The sequence below is a fragment of the Danio rerio genome, chromosome 16, assembly GCF_052040795.2.
Source record: "Danio rerio strain M-AB ecotype USA chromosome 16, GRCz13ab, whole genome shotgun sequence".
NCBI lineage: Eukaryota > Metazoa > Chordata > Actinopteri > Cypriniformes > Danionidae > Danio > Danio rerio.
The window spans coordinates 40,850,225-40,865,044 of NC_141036.1; the positions used below are offsets into that span (position 1 = coordinate 40,850,225).

At 32.1% G+C, this 14,820-nt stretch overlaps 1 protein-coding gene and 1 long non-coding RNA gene across 7 annotated transcripts in view; one reads left to right on the forward strand and one right to left on the reverse strand.

Annotated features, from left to right (window-relative positions):
* The window catches only part of LOC147833404 (uncharacterized), a 47,220-nt gene that overhangs the window by 22,865 nt on the left and 9,535 nt on the right, over positions 1-14,820 (forward strand). For 2 of the 6 annotated variants that reach the window (XM_088651233.1, XM_088651231.1), the window contains 2 exons: positions 7,480-7,567; positions 7,699-8,908. The exons of 2 other annotated variants lie outside the window; for them this stretch is intronic. The gene's annotated coding sequence lies outside the window, so the exon portion shown is untranslated. Of the gene's footprint in view, positions 1-6,701; positions 6,764-7,479; positions 7,568-7,698; positions 8,909-14,820 lie in introns of those variants that run through there. 2 more of the 6 variants (XM_087287474.1, XM_088651232.1) reach the window with 2 other exon arrangements.
* The window catches only part of LOC147833405 (uncharacterized), a 42,961-nt gene that overhangs the window by 8,937 nt on the left and 19,204 nt on the right, over positions 1-14,820 (reverse strand). The window contains exons 2-3 of the long non-coding RNA XR_015511796.1: positions 10,098-11,108; positions 6,922-7,331 (exon numbers count right to left, since the gene is read on the reverse strand). This is a non-coding gene — a long non-coding RNA (uncharacterized LOC147833405). The remainder of the gene's footprint in view (positions 1-6,921; positions 7,332-10,097; positions 11,109-14,820) is intronic.

A 14,820-nucleotide genomic window follows, 5' to 3' on the forward strand; every position in this document is an offset into this window, starting at 1 on the left:
TTAATTTATGTCCTGCGGCAAAAAATATTTTTATTATAATCTGCTTAAAATAGGTCAATTTATTTATTTATTTATTTTTTGCTTTTGATGAAGCTGCATTCAACTTAAGCTCAATGTCGGCAATGTCTTTAAATAAATAATATATCTAGGCCTATTTTCATTATTCATTAATTTTCATTATTCGTTTATTATTATCTACAATTGTTGAGACATAAAATGAGATAGTAAACTATATACAACAACGAAAATGTAAGTAAAAACAGAAATAAAAACATAAATGAAAAAGTCTTGTCTTAGTCCTGTCAAAATAGCAAACACTGAACATCTCTCTATATTTAGGTTAAAAGACAGCTTTATTCATTTATTTATTTATTTATTTATTTATTTAAGACTACTTATTTGTACTGAATGTTTATGCTTTTATTTTAGTTGCAAAAATATCAGAAATTGATCTCGCACGCGCAGGGAAAAAAGGCAATTATGCCACACATGACTTGCATCGCTCTCATGCCAAGTTTTGAGGATAAATTCGCATTTAGATGCTGCTTGAAATAAAATAAAACTATCAAAATGCACATTAAAGACTTTAATAAAAAATTAAAACATTCATAAAGGAGTATCTTATGGAAAAACACCACGGGCTCTGCTTTCGGTTTTAAAAGAATCAAGCAGCTTTAAAAATATATATAATTTGCTGAAGAGAAATGACACGAAAAAAAAATAAATAAAAAGATTAAACATATCGGGACTGTTAAAAGAAAATTCCTCTTTGATATATTCATTCGACTCCGATACATCAGCTAAGATTATGAATGACGGAGTGTCTCTCCTGCTTCAGCAGCGTGTCCCGCTGGTTAAACGATGAGGCGGAGAGAATGCGCTGCTTTGTGAACCTAACGCGCCATTATTTTAATTCTATATTCGTGAAGAATGAGCCAACCGCATATGCTTAGTCCTGTTGGTCGGGACTCTGCTTTATAACTTAGTTTATTACAATAATCACACTTAGCTTTGCCATCGTTCTTCACATGTTGCCACTCGGCACATCTTGCGCTCCATCTTTAAACAAATGTTTACATTATTGAGGTGCTCTCCGGCGGCGAAGTTTCTGGCAGAGTAGCGAGTGAAAAAATGTGCTTGCAGAAATTGGAATCAAAATTTAAATTATATAACAAGCATCGTATTCTTTCTAATCCTCGCCCAGTTTTAATACAAGTTGTGTTTTTTATATTTGTGGCTGTGAAGTTTATTAAGAATATATATATATATACATATAGCCTACTTTATTTTTTTTATACTTTAAGTGATCTGCTTGAGGTAGGTCACGTTTATCAATGGTAAGTTTTAGCCTAAGTTTACATCAATAACATAATGTGCATTGTCCTTTACCATACAAAAAAAAAAAAAAAAAAACATTATTATACATAGTTGCCTGTAGCCTATAAAAAGGCCGCAAATGCATTAAAAGGCAAGCGCATATCTTAGCCTTGAGTTTGTTCACACTCTGCCAGTATTAACATAAATGCTGTATTTTAATATAGCTAATTTTGATGAATTAGCTCTAACCTTTGACAGCTTTTTCTTCTTTTTCCGCGGTTATGCGGCATTATATTTCACACACATATGCAAGGTGACTGAATATGAAGTTAAAATACAAAACATACTGAGCCATAAGTAAAAAAAACAAAACAAAACAACAGTTATAGCTACTTTAAAGGAGAACATTGACGTTTTAAAAAAAAAAAACCAAAAAAAAACTGAACAGAACTGAAACTAAATTATTAAAAATAAAATAATATATAAATATATATAATATATAAAAATATTTTTATTATACTTTTAGTGATCTGCTTAAGGTAGGTCAATTTATTTTTCTCAGTGTTTCACGTACTGTACGGCAATGTCTTTAAATAAATAATTTATTTAGGCCTATTTTCATTATTCATTTATTTTCATTATTCGTTTATTATTCGTTTATGTACAATTGTTGAGACATAAATGAGATAGTAAAATATAATCAACAACGAAAATGGAAATAAAAACAGAAATAAAACATAAATGAAAATGTCTTGTCTTAGTCCTATCAAAATAGCAAACACTGAACATCTTTCTATATTTAGGCTGCTTTATTTATTTATTTATTTAAGACTACTTATTTGTACTAAATGTTTGTGCTTTCATTTTAGTTGTCTTTACTTCTTCAATTCTATTTTCCAAAACAAATCCTCTTTGCACTTAAAAAGTTTACAATAAAGCGTGTTAACAAATTTTAAATGATTAATGAAGGAATTATAATGCTTTGACTTATTGTTTAATATCATTTACAAGCACAGTAGCTGTATGGGCTATTTTTGTTCGTTCGCATCCCGTCCCTTTGCGCCCCCCTGGCGGCTCATTCACAAACTGCGGTCATACACTAAAAACAGAGCGGCACCTATTTCAAACGGCGGCGGTACAAGCCGCGGCGTTAATAGCCACTTTGAACTCTCACCTACTGTATCTTCACATACAATATAAACTTCAGCTGGAAAATCTTCTCCTATTGATTTTCTTAAATCATAACCTAAACATAATCTTGTTTTGTCTTCATATGTAATTATTGCCTTTAGATTCCATCAAAAATTATTAGTCATTTATACATTTATTACTACTTTAAATTTAAATAGAAATGTCTAGGACAGATTGTATATTACAGTCAATGTTTCTATTAATGCTCCTATTTTTACACAAACTTTTCAATAGTGTTTAATCCCTATTTCTGCATCTAGTGTTTTTTATTTCTGGGCAGATCTACATCTGATTTAATTTGAACCCTCACTGTGCTGGCTGATTTCATCTGCATCTCAGTCCTGTAATGACAATCATTTAGTTGGAATTTGACACTTCTTTCCTTTACTAATTTATTTTCTGATATATATATATTAATTCCTTTTTTATCTTTGAGTTATTTTCTTTTGGCTCATAATTATTTCCTAAGGCACTCCCATTAAACTAGTTGTTTATACAATTTTGATGCACTTTTTTATCAGCTGGCTAAAACTTACTGTATGCTTTGTAAATTTCTCTCTGTTTTAATTATTATTCCTTAATTTTTTTTCTAATTATTTTTCACATATGTTTTCATGTAAAATATTATCTTTTTCTTAAACACTGTTCTCTTTCAATTTTTCTCATAGCAATTTAGAACTGTTCCTTTCTGACCTTATGTCCTATGAATTTATTTCAAATTGTTATTTCAATCTTTCCTTTAACTATAAATCATTTTTCTAGATTTGAATTTTTCCAGTTTTCACTATCCAATATTGATTTAGGCCATTCACAATACAATTATGTTAAGATTTTCCTTTACTTGATTTGAACTTAAATACTTAGTTCCATTCTTATTTATTCTCCAAATTATGTATTGCCTTATCAAAAGCTTTTTCTTTAGTCACCACCCTGCATTGTAATTTATCCTTCTATGTTTAAGGAACTTTTATTAAGCCTACTGAAACTTAAACTCAAATTATTTACCATTCATCATAATATATAATTTCATCATTTAAAGTTTCACCTTAAAATTACCTTATAACACTTTTTTTTATTTTTTATTTTTTTTTTATTTACAAATTTGCATGATAATAATTTCTCTAAAATTGACAGGAGTCTGATTTGATACAAGAATGGGTAGCTAAACTTTTGTTCTTAATTTTCCTTCTGTAATGCTTGAACGTAATTTGGACTAGGAGCTACTTTGAGATGGACTGTCAGGCTATCCCCCCTCGCAACCTGAGACAACTAGCTCCAGATTGGTGCAACAGTCTTTTCTATGTTGTCCTGAACTTCCTTCATATCAGGGCACAGTGTTTCCCCCTCTCTCTTTGGGCTGGCTTCTTTCTTTGACTCAGCTGATGTAAAGTTCTGGTGGAGAGTTTTTTCTTTTTGATCAGTTCATCAGTCTCTTGTTAGTGTCTCTTTTGAATGTCTCTGAACAAATGTAGCTTTTTCAGTCCTCAGTAAATCCTGGGCAAAAAGTTCATGTCAAAAGTGTCCACAGCCATTTTGCTTTGTGTTTTTTCACACACCTTTCCATTTGCCAGTATACTCAGAGATGTCTGGTAGGTACGAGACTACAGTCCCCCAAAGTTCATCCATACGTCCTCTTAATTAATATATATAGAATTTAGCTCATGACTTAATAAATTATTTTTTTCCCATTTTTTCCTTCATCAAATAAAGACTCCTTTTATCCAATTTTTTTTAATTAATTAATTTATTTATCTATTTTTGTTTGCTGTTTAACAACTTATTTTTTCTAATTCTCAATCATTTTTATCATATGTAAATATGCTTAATTTTCTATTTGTTAAATGTTCTTATAATTAATTTTTTTTGGCTTTAGATTGTGCTTCACTTATTTTTCCTAATCTTATTCTAGTTTTTCCTCACTAGTTACATTACATCTTACACTATTTTAATTTCTCTAACATTTCCATACCTGTTTTAATTCAACAGTACTATATGGTGGCCAAATGTCTAATATACCTGTTCAAAATCCTTACTGCAATAGCTTCAAGTTCATAGTACTATTTTACCTCTACATGTTTGTTTACTTTAAGCATTTTTCCTATCTGAAATGCAATTTTTAATTCTCAATTACCTTTTAAGTACATAAAATATGAACTATATAATTTTTGAACTCACTATTATGTTCTTTCATTTCTCCTCAGTGTCTATGCTTTACATCTGACTCACTGCTTTTACTACAAATAGCTGTTGGCTCAGATGACAGCCTGTAGCTGACTTTAAAACAGATGACAACAGTCAACTTACTCCACAACAATTTTTTTCATTGCACTTAAACATAATTTTATCTTTTAAAGCCAAATCTTAGTTTCTTTTAAATGTTACTGTTTTTTTTCTAATTTTTATTTTATCTGTTTAATATATATATATATATATATATATATATATATATATATATATATATATATATATATATATATATATATATATATATATATATATATTAAACATCTTCTCTTTTTATTCTATTAAACAAAGTTTGGACTTCTTTTTTCTCCATTTTCCTATGCTTCTTTTCCCTTTTTAAAAATTAGCATTTTTGTCTCTTAGATTTTCCTAATTCATTTTTCTTTAAACTTATTTTCCTTAAACATTTGATCATTAACTCTTCAATTAATCCATATTTATTAAAGTTTTCTCTTCTAATTCTTTATTTACTCAAATCATCAACTTATCTATTTTTATTCATACTGATTTAGTAAATTTATTTCCTGATCAATATAACTATTAATCTCCATATGTAGTTATTTCTATGCTTCAATTTTTGAATTTCTTAATATTTATTAGTCTAACTTCCAGTTGCATTTTTATTAACACTTTTTATTTATTAAATCTTATTCTATCATTAATATTTTCTTATTTCATTTATCTTATTCATTACTTTATAATATTTCTATTTATTTAATACCTTATAATATATCTTTACTCTTTAGCTTCTATCTGTCCTGTGAAACTTTTGTTCTTAAAATAGACAGATTCTTACCACTCCTGAAGCAGACCTTCTTCCAGACTGTCGACATGTCAGGAATTTCAGTCCCCTCTTTGCCTATAGTTCATACTTAAAAACACTTCAAACACACAGAGATTATTCAGAAAAATGTTTAACTCGTATATTCTTGTTTTTAGTCTGTGTCTTTCAAATGCAATATGATCTCAATTAACTTTATTAGGCTTAAACCTCCTCTGTATCACAATCTCTTCCCTAAACTGCGTCACTCTCTATCTTATTGTTCTTAAATCACACAACATATGCAATCCTTCTTTTATATTATAATATAAAATGATAATTCTTTTAAACTCACTCTTATTGCAAACATACTTCTAAGCACAATCATACTTCTCACTCAGTCTAACTCATCTCTTACACTGTGTAACCTGAACCTCACCTCTATTCTAGTCTCTCTAGATCAAAGTTGAAGGCTTCTAAGCACCCCAGCAACATAGACAAATACACAACTACTTACAATTACATAAATACACCTCACTCCTCTTGAGTGACCTGTCCGAGCAGCCTCTAACCTTAGAGCTATAACCACAGAATTCTCCACTACACTCCTCTTGAGTGACCTGTTACTTCTGCTTCCGTCTTTACTGTTCTTCAGTAAAAATAGCATTTCACAGGATTTGTGCCTTTTTTCCCCCAGCCTCCTGAATAATAATATTTATCATTATTAAAACAGAACGGGTACTCCGAGGTCTTTGCGCGCTTCTCTCTATACCTTAATCTGTTTTAACTTATTAATTGTCACCACACTTTAAGAACTTCCTCTTAAAACTTAAAAATGCTCTATGCATATTCTTCATAATATTAAAAAATTTCCCAAACATGAGTAACAGTTACTAGTTAACGTTTATCCTATCCGTCAAGGCCCTCATAGGAAAACACAGATCATTTGCATGCAAATTGTTATTTTCTCCTGGTATTCAAAACCCCTTTGTTTCCCTTTTATATCTTTACTTTTTATGTTTACTTTTACTTTTTTAGTTTTACTTGTAGTTCGTTATAGCTGGAGAAACAGTTCAAGTGACTTTTTTACCGTTACAAGCAGGTCCTTGGTAGAAAAAACACAAACGTATAAGCTTAAAATTGCTTACCGTTTTTTATCGTGGCCACATATTTGTGTTTTTCCTCCAAGCCCCAGCATGTCCAGTGTCACCCGTTCGTCTCTGTCCAGCACCACGTTGGGCGCCATTTGTGGTAAATATTGACTTCTCATTAATTACAAATTATCAGACCAGAGGTTTTGAATATCAGAAAATAGACTTTCTTCTCCATAATAAAGCCGAGAAAGAGCAGAGCAGACCCCAGAGCATTCTGAAGTCTCTCCTGGACACCTTCCAAAGTCTCTCCTGCACCTTCTAAAGTTTCAGTGTGTTTGTTACAATTTTTATACAGGATTATTTGACACACCCCTAAGTCTCTTTTTAACTCTTGACCATTTTTGAATAGGTTTTTAGTCTAAGGGGTCCTGCTATTCTTGGCTCTCAGCCCACTAGCTCATGTCAACAGAGATGTTACAGGTCTATGTCAGCAAAGTATAGATGCAACTTATGCAAAGGAACTAAGTGTTTACATACATTGTTATGATAGGATAATAACTTGATAATATGTTACTCATTCTAACTTCTGACACATATAGCTTCATACAAGTATTTAACATAAATAATCAGTGCTTTACATATTCAGTTATTCTACACAATCAGTCACTCAGCCTTCTCCTAGTGTTGCTCCTGTGCAGGCATACTCATCTTACACAGACATATCACTGTATTTTTAACACAGGCTGGCATGTTTGCTGCAAACACTACATACATTTTGTGAAGAGAAAATTAACTGCTTTACACTTAGAAAATACTTCATACAGAGAGAATAGAAATCTTCTTCAGTGTGACCTAGTTTTTTATTGAATATAGACTCCGACTGAGCAGATAGAACAGGCATTTAGCAGGTAACCGAAATGACATCTCTGATGAAGACAGTGCATCTGCAACAACAGCACTAGTAAGAAAATATAAAGAAATCCTATTTTTTCCTATTTAATTTTACTTAATTCAGAAGAAAATTAACTTGTTTGAATTTATTTTTTATATAGTTTTATATTTGTCTTTATTTCTTTACTCATTTGTTAATAGAAGATTCCAAAGCTTTCTGCCTTGAGGAGCTGTTTGCTGTGGAGGACATGGCAATTGAAGCAAGAATGCAGACCAGCGTCAGCAGCACTACAGAGGAGATATAGAGATAATAAATAAGTACAGACTGCTTCCGTCTACACTGTCCTCAGTAAGTCCAGTAACCTGGTGGTGGGACATAAATGACACTCTGCCAATGCTTTCAGAATTGGCATCAAGGTATCTTTGCATGCAAGCATCATCCACAACCTCAGAGCGTACATTTTCCACTGCTGGGGACATTATCAGCCAGGAGTGGGCTTGTCTGTCTCCTGAAAAAGCAGACATGCTCATTTTTCTGAAGAAAACTGTTGAGTAATTTCAGTTGATCCTAAAAGATTAGTTCACCAAAAAATGAAAATTCTGTCATTAATTACCCTAATGTTGTTCCAAACCCATAAGATCTTTGTTTATCTTCAGAACACAAATAAAGATCATTTGGACTTAATCCAAGAGCTTTCTGATCCTCCCATAGATTTACTGGATAAGCATTTATCAATGCCCCGAAAGGAACCAAAAACATAATGTGGCGAGTAGGGTTGGGCATCGTTTGGGTTTTTTCGATACCGGTGCCTAATCGATACTTTTAAAACGATACCGGTGCCAAAACGGTGCCTGAATCGATACTTTTTAGCCCCAAAATGATGGTGGATGACTCTACAAAATAATTTTATTTGACAAAATATTTTTAAAAATAATTTTAACAGAACAATATGATTACAGTTTAAAGTAAACATAAATTCATACTGTATTACATTAATACATTTCCTTTGATCATTTGTTGGTGAGCATGAATTTAAGATTTGCATTATGAAATTACATTAGCTTACTATTAACCTGTGGGGGCGGGCAGGGGCCACGTACTTTTAGGAGCACATTTTAACATATATATCACAAAATACTTAACATTATTCATAGTCATTTTTGTTCATGCATCACTCTGCAGTCTTCATAAACAAGATAATTAAATAACTTAAACTCAAAATAATCTTCCTTGTTTATTTATTTGACAAGTAACGTTATACGGGTGTTGGAGAACACATTTCTAGCATTCAAGTACATCAAGGCACATTGCTGCACCTGTAAACTTTAACAGGCCTACAGCTGAAGTCGATTTATTTTGCCCTCCCATTCATTTACAATAATGTTTCTGAAAGTGTTTACACTGTTTCCTAAAAAATAATTATTCTGGAGTAATAATAAGTGCTATTTTTTATTGTTTATTTCGTGCATTAATAATGACCTAAACACATTGAATGACAGTAAAAATTTTACTCAATAAATGCGTTAAAAATATCAACTGATTTATATATAGTCATTCAAATGAACTTAAAACGATAAAAAACTGCAACAAACATTTATTTAGGCCCGAACTACAAAACCAAATGTAAAACAATTTTAGTATCAGTTTTGCTTAAGTTGCACGCTAGTGTTGCAGGAGAGGGGAGTGGTCGGTTTAAGACTAGCTATTTATGGGAGTTGTAGTCCATAGCGAAGTGTATTGTGGGTAGTGTAGTTCGACACGCATGCTGGATGATGTGAGCTCGCTGTGTGCTGTGCTGTGCTGCTGAAACTGAGGAAGAAAGTTTTACTCGGCTTTGTTTTATGTTCACTCAAGTTATTCCACCCGAGAGCTGTTCATAACTAGATAGAATAGACATAGAGATAGATTGATCTCTGCAGCAGCTGCCGAAGAGCTGCGCGCTGCAGACGCAGCTGGTGTGAAAGGCAAACGGCTGTGTGCTGCTTCTGCTCTCCATACGCGCTGCTCATGCGCTACTTTCGCTTGTGGTGTGAAACAGGCATAACGTCCTTGCTGCAGCACCAAAATTAGGCACTGAAATTCATACGCTGATTTAATAATGGTACGTATCGGTTACCTAGCAGGTTTCGGTACCCAATCCTAGTGGCGAGTATGCTGATGCCACGTTGCCTTGGTCCCGGATTCACCCCAGCTGTCACTTCATCAGCACGGATCGATCCCAGCTGGAGCTCATCAGCAGACACTCGTATAAGCCATCCCCAAACACAAGGAAGACGAGCTTCATTTCACTCAATAGCCGCATTTCCACTATCGGGCCAGTGCGAGCCAGGGCTTTAATCGGGCCGGGCCGGGCCAATAGCCCGGGAGGTTGAGAAATGAGACCGAAATCATGTCGCGTTTCCACTGTCGGGCTAGTAGCTCATGTCGTAAAAATTGACTTCTCATCAATTACAAATTATCAGACCAGAGGTTTTGAATATCAGAAAATAGACTTTATTCTCCATAATAAAGCCGAGAAAGAGCAGAGCAGACCCCAGAGCATTCTGAAGTCTCTGTGTTGCTCCTGTGCAGGCATACTCATCTTACACAGACATATCACTGTATTTTTAACACAGGCTGGCATGTTTGCTGCAAACACTACATACATTTTGTGAAGAGAAAATTAACTGCTTTACACTTAGAAAATACTTCATACAGAGAGAATAAAATCTTCTTCAATCCCTCCTCTTAAGACTTTAGTCTTAATATTATTGTCTTTTAACCCCAAAGTGCAATTTCATAATCCAGTTCTCTTAATTACCTCTATCTAGTGACTGATATTAGCCACATAGCTGTTATCAATTGACTAGATTATGCCACTGTACTTTGACAGAAGTCCAGCCAAACATCTCCCCTTTCTTTTTTGATTTGAAGGAAGTAAAAGACTGTACTCTCTTTTTCTCTTAACACATCAAAGACAACAATGTTTTAAGCATAAGTATTCAGTTGGTTCAGTGCTAGCTGCTAGTTTTCACACTCATGTAGAATATACTGAAGTGATATTATATATAGGTACCATGAAAGCAATATGCAAACAAAATCAATATGCAAATGTAAAAAGCATCAAATGTTGATCTTGATCTTTCCTCATCCTTGTTTCTCTTCTTCTGAGCTATCAGCATCTTCACTTGACTTTAATAGATGTTAATGGGGATGTGTGGTTGAGAGTCTGAGTTCTGGAATCTGCAGTTGTGCATTCATCATCCCTTGATTTGTGACACTTCTGTATGTGGTATTCAGGCACATTATTAGAATCACTCTTTTCTTTGCTCTGATAAACTCTTGCTTCCACACGTGGCACTTAGTAGTTAAGAGCTTTGGAATATTCAGGCTCCTCTGTTTCCAGTCAGCTTTCCTTTGCTGGAGTTGTTCCCTTTCGCTCCTTTGAGGCATTGGTACCTCATCAATGGCATCCCCTTTGGCAGCTGTTGGATTTGCCCTCATCCAGATATGGTCCTTTCCTCCTGAGCTCTCCAGAGCATCCACAGATAGACTCGATCAGCTGGACCAATTGGACCTTATATCTCTGCTCTCTCACATGGCTCCTTTCTGGTTTCCTGCACAGATATCGCTTTGCACATGGCAATTATTTGTTTCTTCATAAAAGTCCCTACTATATTAGACATCTTTGCAAACCATTCCAAGAGGTTATGTGCATGGTTATATGTGAGATTATATGCCAGGTTTTATGCAAAGTTTCATGTGGTTTCTTGCAAGGGTCATGCGGTTTCTTGCAAGGTTTCTTTCAAGGGTCGACCCAATAGCAGTTCATGCGATGCGGTGTTAGATGCTTGTTTCTGTCAGTTTCCATGCCATCACTCACCAATGCACTTGTAAACACATTAATCCCATTAAGTTTATTATTTTCAAATATTTCATTGAGCGTTGGTCTTGATGGATCATCTTCATCTCTTTCAGCCATTTCTGGTAATTGAGCATAATACAATTATTCTCTCTTTTGCTTTATTCATAATTTTTCATACTTCTTTAGATGTTTTTATTTATTGATCATTCATTAACTTCATGAATGCAAACCCATTATGAACTTATTTCTGAAGGCATTTCAAAATTTAGGAAATACTTCTCTTGTCACAGATGTAATAACTGTTCCTGCTTCATAATTTGCTTCTAGTATTACTCCAATCATCTACTCATCATAGTTTCTTAACTGTGCTTGTTTACAGAATAATTCTCTATCTAGTCAACACCAAAAACAGTCATCATCTCACTGTTTGGAGCAATGGTCTCCACTCAAGTCTTTTAATTGAACTAGAGCTCTGTGAAGCTGTAGATAATTCAATCATCCACATATTGTGACAGTGTCCATACTATGATCTTCTCCCTTATTATAACCCTTTATGCATTCTGGTGTATACAGTATATGCTATTCACCAAGCTACACAAGTACAAACAAGTTTCTACCCTCCTCTGGTAGTTACCTAAAATAAACTCAATAGAAACCAAACCACTTGAAATATTTATCATCCAAAAGAACATATCTTTACATACAATATTAACTTCAGCTGGAAAATCTTTTCTTATTGATTTTCTTAAATCATAAGCTAAACATTAAGCCTCTTTTATCTGTCTTGATTAACTATTTATTTTAACTATCAAATTAACTTCAATTAAATATTATTAGTTACTTATAATTTATTACTACTTTAAATTTAAATAGAAATGTCTAGGACAGATTGCATATTACATTATCTAGATGTTTCTATTAGTGCTCCTATTTTTACACAAACTTTTCAATAGTGTTTAATACCTATTTCAGCATTTAGTGGTTTTCTTTATGGGCAAATCTACATCTGATTTAATTTTAACCCTGACTATGCTGGCTGATTTTATCTGCATCTCAGTCCTGTAATGACAATCATTTAGTTGGAATTTGACACTTCTTTCTTTTACTAATCAATTTTCAGAGCTATATATTAATTCCTTTTTCGTCCAAATTTATGGTACTGTCTTTTGGCTAACATTTATTTCTTAAGGCATTCTCATTAAACTAGTTGTTCATACAATTTTGATGCACTTTTTTATCAGCCGACTAAAACTTACTGTATGTTTTGTAAATTTCTCTTTGCTCTGTTTAACTATTATTCCTTAATATTTTTTTTCAAATTATTTTTCACATATGTTTTCATGTGAAACAATATCTTTTTCTTAAACACTTTTCTCTTTCAATTTTTCTTATAGTAATTTAGAACTGTTACTTTTTGACCTTATCATGTCCTATGAATTCATTAAAATTGTTGTTTCAATCTTCTCTTTAACTATAAATAATTTTTCTAGATTTGAATTTTTCCAGTTTTCAATATCCAATCTTGATTTAGGTCATTCACAATAATATTATGCTTAGATATTATTGCCTTATCAAAAGCTTTTTCTTTTTCTTTAGTTAGTCTGCTGCATTGTAATTTATCATTCTATGTTTAAGGAACTTTATGATTAAACCAATTGAAACTTAAACCTAAATTATTTAACATTCATCATAATATATTATTTAACAATACACATTTAAAGTTTCATCTTAAAATGTAGCTTTTTCAGTCCTCAGTAAATCCTGAGTATGCAGTGCCTGCATCACTGCTGTAGCATGTCACAAGTGTCAACAGCCATTTTGCTCATTGTGTTTTTCAAACACCTTTCCATTTGCCAGTGTACTCAGAGATGTCTGGTAGGTACAAGACTACAGTCCCCCAAAGTTCATCCCTATGTCCTCTTAATTAATATATATAGAATTCAGCTCATGACTTAATAAAATATATATATATTTTTTTTTTTCTTCCATTTTTTCATTCATCAAATAAAGACTCCTTTTGTAGTTTAACAACTTATTTTCTCTAATTATTTTTCATTCTCAATCATTTTTATCATATGTAAATATGCTTAATTTTCTATTTGTTAAATGTTCTTAAAATTAATTTCTTTGGCTTCAGATTGTGCTTCACTTATTTTTCCTAATCTTATTCTAGTGTTTCCTCACTAGTTACATTACATCTTACACTATTTTAATTTCTCTAACATTTCCATACCTGTTTTAATTCAACAGTACTATATGGTGGCCTAATGTCTAATATACCTGTTCAAAATCCTTACTGCAATAGCTTCAAGTTCATAGTACTATTTTAACTCCCCATGTTTGTTTACTTTAAGCATTTTTCCTATCTGAAATGCAATTTTTAATTCTCAATTACATTTTAAGTACATAAAATATTAACTATATAATTTTTGAACTCACTATTATGTTCTTTCATTTCTCCTCAGTGTCTATGCTTTACATCTGACTCACTGCTTTTACTACAAATAGCTGTTGGCTCAGATGACAGCCTGTAGCTGACTTTAAAACAGATGACAACAGTCAACTTACTCCACAACAATTTTTTATTGCACTTAAACATAATTTTATCTTTTAAAGCCAAATCTTGTTTTCTTCAAAATGTTGCTGTTTTTTCTAATTTTTGTCTTATATTACTTTATAATATATATTTTTAAACATCTTCTCTTTTAATTCTATTAAACAATGTTTGGACTTCTTTTTTCTCCATTTTCCTATGCTTCTTTTCCTTTTTAAAAATTAGCATTTTTGTCTCTTAGATTTTCCTAATTCATTTTTTTAAGCTTATTTTCCTTAAACATTTGATCATTAACTCTTCAATTAATCAATATTCATTAAAGTTTTTTCTTCTAATTCTTTATTTACTCAAATTATTAACTTATCTTTTTTTTACTGATTTAGTAAATTTATTTCCTGATCAATATAACTATTAATCTCCATATGTAGTTATTTCTATGCTTCAATTTTTTTATTTCTTAATATTTATTAGTATAGCTTCTAGTTGCATTTTTATTTTCACTTTTTATTTATTAAATCTTATTCTATCATGTATATTTTCTTATTTCGTTTATCTTATTACATTACTTTATATTTCTATTTATTTAATACCTTATAATATATCTTTACTCTTTAGCTTCTATCTGTCCTGTGAGACTTTTGTTCTTAAAATAGACAGATTCTTACCACTCCTGAAGCAGACCTTCTTCCAGACTGTCGACATGTCAGGAATTTCAGTCCCCTCTCTGCCTATAGTTCATACTTAAAAACACTTCAAACACACAGAGATTATTCAGAAAAATGTTTAACTCGTATATTCTTGTTTTTAGTCTGTGTCTTTCAAATGCAATATGATCTCAATTAATTTTATGAGGCTTAAACCTCCTCTGTATCACAATATCTTCCCTAAACTGCATCACTCTCTATCTTATTGTTCTTAAATCAC